Source organism: Fringilla coelebs (genome assembly GCF_963513975.1).
Source record: "Fringilla coelebs genome assembly, chromosome: Z".
Lineage (NCBI taxonomy): Eukaryota > Metazoa > Chordata > Aves > Passeriformes > Fringillidae > Fringilla > Fringilla coelebs.
Genome location: NC_140031.1, coordinates 291,514 through 297,513, shown reverse-complemented (window position 1 = coordinate 297,513; position 6,000 = coordinate 291,514). Strand labels below are relative to the sequence as shown.

Sequence of the window (6,000 nt, the reverse complement as noted above, 5' to 3'; positions counted from 1 at the left end):
AATTGGAATAAGTCAGAATTTTTATGTGGAGGCAGGATTGGAGCAGCCAGGGTATGGCGCGATGGGCAATTTCCTGCCCTACCGATACCTGCGGGCACAGCTACTGGGGCAGCTTCCCAGAAGGAGCTGTGCTTGTGCACCTGCCTTCCTAACAGGCTCCTAAGAGACACTGCTGCCTTCCTAACAGGCTCCTAAGAGACACTAATACACAGACGCTAATGCACTAATACACATTTTTTTATCTAGAATATTTAGTATATTGTATGCCCATAGCGTAAATTTGAGACGGGTGTTATATTTAAAGCCATTAATATGCGTCAATAAAGCGATTCGCGTTCAAAACTTGACATTCTGAAAATGGTGCTGCACGGTGGTACCGGAGAGGGCGGGATCTCGTCCTGCCGTTCCTAGCAATGGCGATGCCGCCAGGATGCTGCGCAGCCAACAAAGGCGCCCGGTCAGAGGCAGCGCGCGGGCCGCAGGCGCTGCGCAGGCGGGCCCGAGAGTGCCCGGCTAACAGGGTGTGAAAGGAAAGGCAGCATCGCTCCGGGACACGGTTCCCGGCCGCGCCCCGGGACCTGGGAGGTGACCCCGGCCGGGCCCGGGCACAGCGGCCGCAGCGCCGGCGGAGGGGCTGAACCGCCAGAGCTGGCAGCGTGTGGCTCCTCCCGTCCTTTGTTGGCCTGCAACCGGAGCAGCGGCCGCGGGCTCTTTCCCCGGCTGCCCTTCGAGGCCTGAGGCGCTCGGGCACGGGGAGAGCCCGGCGGGCCCCAGGGAGCATCTCCCACGGCACCCGGGCGGCGCCGGCTTCGGCGCGGAGGAGATCGGCCCCGGCGGCCGGCGCGGTTCTGCCCGCCGGCACCGCTCGGAAACCCCCCCGAGCTGTGCCGGCTGCGGGAGGCCGCGACCCGGCCCCGGCCCCGCGGCGCTCGGCGGCCCCGCAGCCTCCCCGCCCCCGGCACTCTCCAGGGAGCCGTTCCACACGGAATCACACGGGAGCGTCTCCCCATCTGTGCCGCCGAGCACCCCCACCCCCACCGCCCAGCCCCGCAGCCTCCTGCCATTATGTTCCTCCGACGCGGGGCCGGGCCGCACCGCGGGCCGTAGCCCTGCCCGAGCCCGCCGGCTCCGGCCGCAGCAGGTGTGTCGCATGGGGACCGGAGGTTGCATGCTATGGGGTCGCTTCCTCCCAGCCCGGCGGCGGCCGGAGCCCCGCGGGCACCCGTGTAGGGACTGCCCGGGCTGGCGGCTCCGGGCCGGCCGGGCGGGGGCGGATCGTTCTCCCCGCCGCCGAAGGGGCCACGGCCTCTCCTCCCCGGCCGTCCCCAGGGTTCGCAAGGCCCGCTCGGACAGCGCCAATTCGGGCCGGGAGCGCGCAGACCCGCGGGGAGGTGCCCGGGGCCGCGGCAGCCCGGAGGAGGGAGCGGCCCCCCGGACCGAGGGGCCGAGGGAGGGCCGGCCGCGGTTGCGGCCGCAGCAGCCTGTGTAGGGAAGACGGGCCGAGGCAGCGGAAGAACATGGTGGTTCTCCCCAGAACGGGGTGGGGATGAGGGATGCGAAGAAGGTGTCTCCGCAGGGAGGGGTGCAGGGTTGTGCCCGAGACCTCTGTTCAGTTGCAGGTGCAGCCAGGGGCAGAAGGGGCTTTGTCGGGGTCGCCCACCCAGCCGGAGGGAGCCCTGCAGAGCAGCATCTCCCGCAGCCTCCGAGAGGAGGGGGTTTCAGCGCGTAGGCGGAGGTGGTTACTGGTGTTCCCAGAGCAAGGGTGAGTAGCCAAGAGGAGCGGGGTGGCTGTCTCTGTCTGGGTGCCTGTCAGCCATGCAGGAGGAAGGCCCTTGCGTGGCCGAGGTGAAGGGGAGCGGGCAGGAGCAGAGCGGCCACAGGCACAGGTGGGTGCGGACCCCCGGAGCGGCGTGGGCACCGCAAGGGGCTGAGACCCTGGGCAGGCATCGCCTGAGAGGCGCAGGGCCGGGCAGGCGGTCGGTCCGCACAATCTCTGCGGGGTGGGAGCTGCGCAGAGCCTGACCGGGCCTCCCCAGCCGGCGGGTGCAAGCCGGGGGGGCTGCCCAGCAGTGGGGCTGCAGCTCACTGCTTCTCAAGGCCTCCAGCATAGTCGAATAGCAAAAGGAAAAAAAAAAAAAAAATCAGTGAAGCAGCCAAGTCGGTGCTGCGAGGAGGGGGCAAAGGAACTATTTTGTAGGCATCTTGCTGCTGCGGAAATGGATTTCTTGAGGGGAGGGAGGCGCAATTGTGGGTACTCTATAGTAATGCCGCTCAGAGCACAGAAAATGCCACTCGGGTGGCCCCAGATGGAACGAGGAGTAGAGAGGGCAGATGGGAGAAGCCCTTGATCGGGCACCCCACGGCCGTGGGCATGAGGGGGCAGATGTGACGTGTGCGAGTAGCCACCCCTCATCTGGGGGAGCAGAGGGGCAGCAGCCCGGGTTAGCAGCCTGTCTCCCAGGGCTGTGGCCGAGCCTGCCTGGTGCTGCAAGAGAGATCCTATGAGGATTTTTATTGCGGTCTCTTTGTTAGCTACAGACAGGCACGCACACACAGCTCTCAGCCAGGTTGTGGGAGGTAAGTGGGGGAGGCGAGCAAGGGAACGTGTGGGGGGCTCTGGGGAGCAGGGGCCGCGTGGGCCGGGCAAGAGGGGAGCTGGGGCACAGGGCTGTGCCGGCCCCACGCCACACGAAAACCAGCCCCTGCGATTTTCAGGGTCTTGTTGGCAACTCAGCGAGGGTTGCCATAGCTTTTTATGTAGGGTGACCAGAACCGGCTGGAACTGGTTTGAGGCAGATCAGCTCCTGAACACAATGCAGTCACTGAGCTACTACACTGGGATAGCTTCCTCCCTTCATGGCAGCCAAAAGCAGAGGAGCTTGCAGAAAGATACCATCCCAAAACAGTATGTGAATGCACACTTTAGACACACAGCACTGGTATGTGGCTAACGTAGTCATAAAGGGTTCTGTATGTAAATGTACATATTTGCAGTAACTGAGATTACTTTGGCTTTTCGTGCCTTTTTATGCTTAAGGAATGGGCAAGAGCTGAGATTTATGACCCTTACTAAAATATTTTTGCTTTGCAAGGGTGGGACACTGGTTATACAGTCTATTTTAAAACTAAACTAAATAAAATGGATTGAATTATTTGTAATTGTAGATATGCTTGTGACTGAGGATGCTTTGCATGCTGTTTTATTTACAGGGTGCTGTCTTGTGGTTTGCTTCCTTAGGAAACATTAATGGGGGGGGGGGGTTGCTGTGCCTTTCTCTAAGGCCAGAAGGAAACAATATTGTTGCAGAATTGTGCATAAAAGCATTGAAAAGATGCTGTAAGGCATACTCATTTTCCCTTTTTTTTTTCTTGTAGGCCTATTGATTGGGGCTGCCTTTAACCCTTTGGTGTTTGCAGAGGTAATGCGGCTGTGGCAGTAACTGAGCACTGGCTAAAAAAATCCCTCAAAGGTCAAGGTTCACAAGGTGAGACATGGTGGTTTGGGCTGAATGGAACAATAGCTCGGAGTTACATCCTGATTGCACACTTGGCACATTAGGAAGGAGACAATTGTTTAAGTGTTAATGAAGAAATGCTATTAAGGTCCTCCAGTTTTAAAAGGATTAAAGCTATTATTTGTAAAGACTTACTGATATCTTGGTTAAATACAGTATTTTCATTGAAATATATCCAGATAAACTTTTTTTTCACAGTGTAGTGTTATGAATAGGCCTCTGAATGACAATCATGAATTGCTGACCAGTTGTGGCAGGGAGCTGTTCTGTGCTGTATTGAGAGACTCACACATGCAGGATTTGCTGTCTGATTATTTACACGTTGTTGTTTGACCACATCTCAGTGACCCAATACTTGGTTTTTAATTAAGGTCTTCAGTGTTAAACACGTACTTAATATCGCCTACAGAGAAAAAAACCTGTGCAAAAGAAAATAGTATGAATGTCTTTTCTTAAACTTTTGTAACCTGGGGAGGATTTTGCAGCAGCCAAGTGGAAACATGTATTTTGGGGGCTGGATGGGGCTGCAGTGGTGTGAATTATAATATTGTGCATAGGAAACTGGATGGGCAGTGCAGCAACTGCAGAGGGGTGACTGCTTTTAACTTAAAGCAATGGATAATTGATAGAATTTTTGGTTCTTCTTTCCGAACTAGAAAATACAAAATGTGTACTTAAGATTTGAGCTGATGTTTTTATCTTATAGTGAAATCTGAAGGAGTCAGAGAGAGGGAGAGGAGCAGAGAGAAGGAAGCAGTAATGAATCTAGCAAAGGGAAGAACAAAGGCTGTTAGAGCTTGCACAGTGGATCACTAAACATTTTGCCTGGGGGATTCTTTTGCCGGAACTGTTACTTCCTATAACAGGAAATCAGCAACTCTAGAATCCTAACCAGTGTGATTTTTTAAAAATCTTCCCAGTCCTGGCTGTGTTAGCTGGTTTGGTAACCTACAGTCAAGATAATATGGAGGCAGGACATTGGAAATACTCTGTTGTGGTGTGAAATGAGGGTCCTTTCCTCTGTGGTCAGCAGAATAGACAGTCCTAAAAGCCTTGAGAGGCTGTGGGTACTGGGTAAGTTGTGTGCTGGCTGCTGAGGCAGGGTGACAATACAAGGGAACCTTTTTGTTTCTGACTGCAGTAGATTACGTAAGGCACTGAGCTATTAATCGTAGAAAAGTGAAAATAGCATACTAACATTTGGCCTGAAATTCTGGGTTTGTGAGCTTTACTGCAGCTGTGATAAGTTGTTTTTCAGGTTTGATAGAGCAGTGAATAGCTTGTGGTGGAGCAAAGTGCCTGTCAGATCACTGTGCTGATTTCTGCTCCTGTTCTTCAGCATCAGGATGCAGAGGGTCTATATTTGACTATAGACGTCTGTGGCAGAATGATGCTGCAAACAGGAATTCTTGTTGCATGCTAGGAATAGGATCTCTTCCTGATGAGAATGCATGTTCATTTCCAAGTGTCAGCTAAAATTCATATATTACACAAGAGCATCTTTTGGGATTTTTTTTTCCCTTCTGCCAGAAGAGTAGGCAGCTTTAAAATTTTAAGTTCTTGGATTGTGACAGAATTCCTTGAATCTATTTTGCTTGGGTTTTTGAATGCTATCGGTATTATGAATTTTTGTTTTTAGCAAGGGAGATTTTGAATTTGCAGGGATTTTTGGTGGCTGTAAGATGAGAAAACTGAATAGATGGAGTCTGCAGTGCTCTTGGTGAGTTATCTTTTTTCAGTCTAGTAATATCTGTAAATGCTCTTCATCAGGAGATTTGGATTGTGCACACAGGTCAGCTTTCAGCTTTCCAGCAGCAAATGCTAATGCTGGAGGGCTGGTCGTCTGTATCAGCACCCAGGATCTCATTTTGCATTGGTCTCAGTTATTTGATCTTCAGAATAAGGGTAAGGATTTATCACATTCCAAGTCCCTTTGGAATGAATTGACTAACTGTTGTTTTCCTAGCCATATGCCTATGTGTTAAAATACAAATATGCAGCAGAGTACCAGGAATATATGTTCAGAAAAACCCAAACTTGACCCTAATGTTCTCGGGCCTGCTTGTTGCCCTGATGGGCCCTGCCTGGCTGGGAGTGCTCCCTGAGAGGTTACAGCTGCTCCTGCTGTGCTTTGGTCACAATTGTCATCCACTTCAGAAAAAGTACCTTAAAGGAAAGAGGTGGGAAGCTTGTGCCATTTAGAATGTAATTCCAGTCTGCATTATTTGGGAATCTCAACATTCTCTTCATTGTTGTTGTACATCTGAATTATTCACTTGGTACTGCCCCAGCCTATTTTTCATATAGAAGTACAAAATTAAGCCACAATTGTAATTAATTTCTAAGTCAACTAGAAAAATAGTGGTATGTAGATTTCCCTGCTTTTCAGGAATTCATCTCTGTTTTAGGAGGGATATGGGAAGTAGGTAGACCTAAACCCTGGCCTGAATCTCCTAATAAATACAGGTGGTTTTCATGTGGCCAG

At 52.5% G+C, this 6,000-nt stretch overlaps 1 protein-coding gene across 6 annotated transcripts in view; it reads left to right on the top strand.

The window, feature by feature from the left end:
- Window positions 1-377: 377 nt before the first annotated feature.
- ZNF532 (zinc finger protein 532) overlaps window positions 378-6,000 on the top strand; it is a 34,480-nt gene continuing 28,857 nt past the window's right edge. The window contains exons 1-3 of one of the 6 annotated variants that reach the window (XM_084225231.1): window positions 378-1,141; window positions 1,620-1,762; window positions 3,376-3,485. The gene's annotated coding sequence lies outside the window, so the exon portion shown is untranslated. Of the gene's footprint in view, window positions 1,142-1,162; window positions 1,763-2,715; window positions 2,906-3,375; window positions 3,486-6,000 lie in introns of those variants that run through there. The other 5 variants (XM_084225232.1, XM_084225230.1, XM_084225229.1 and 2 more) reach the window with 5 other exon arrangements.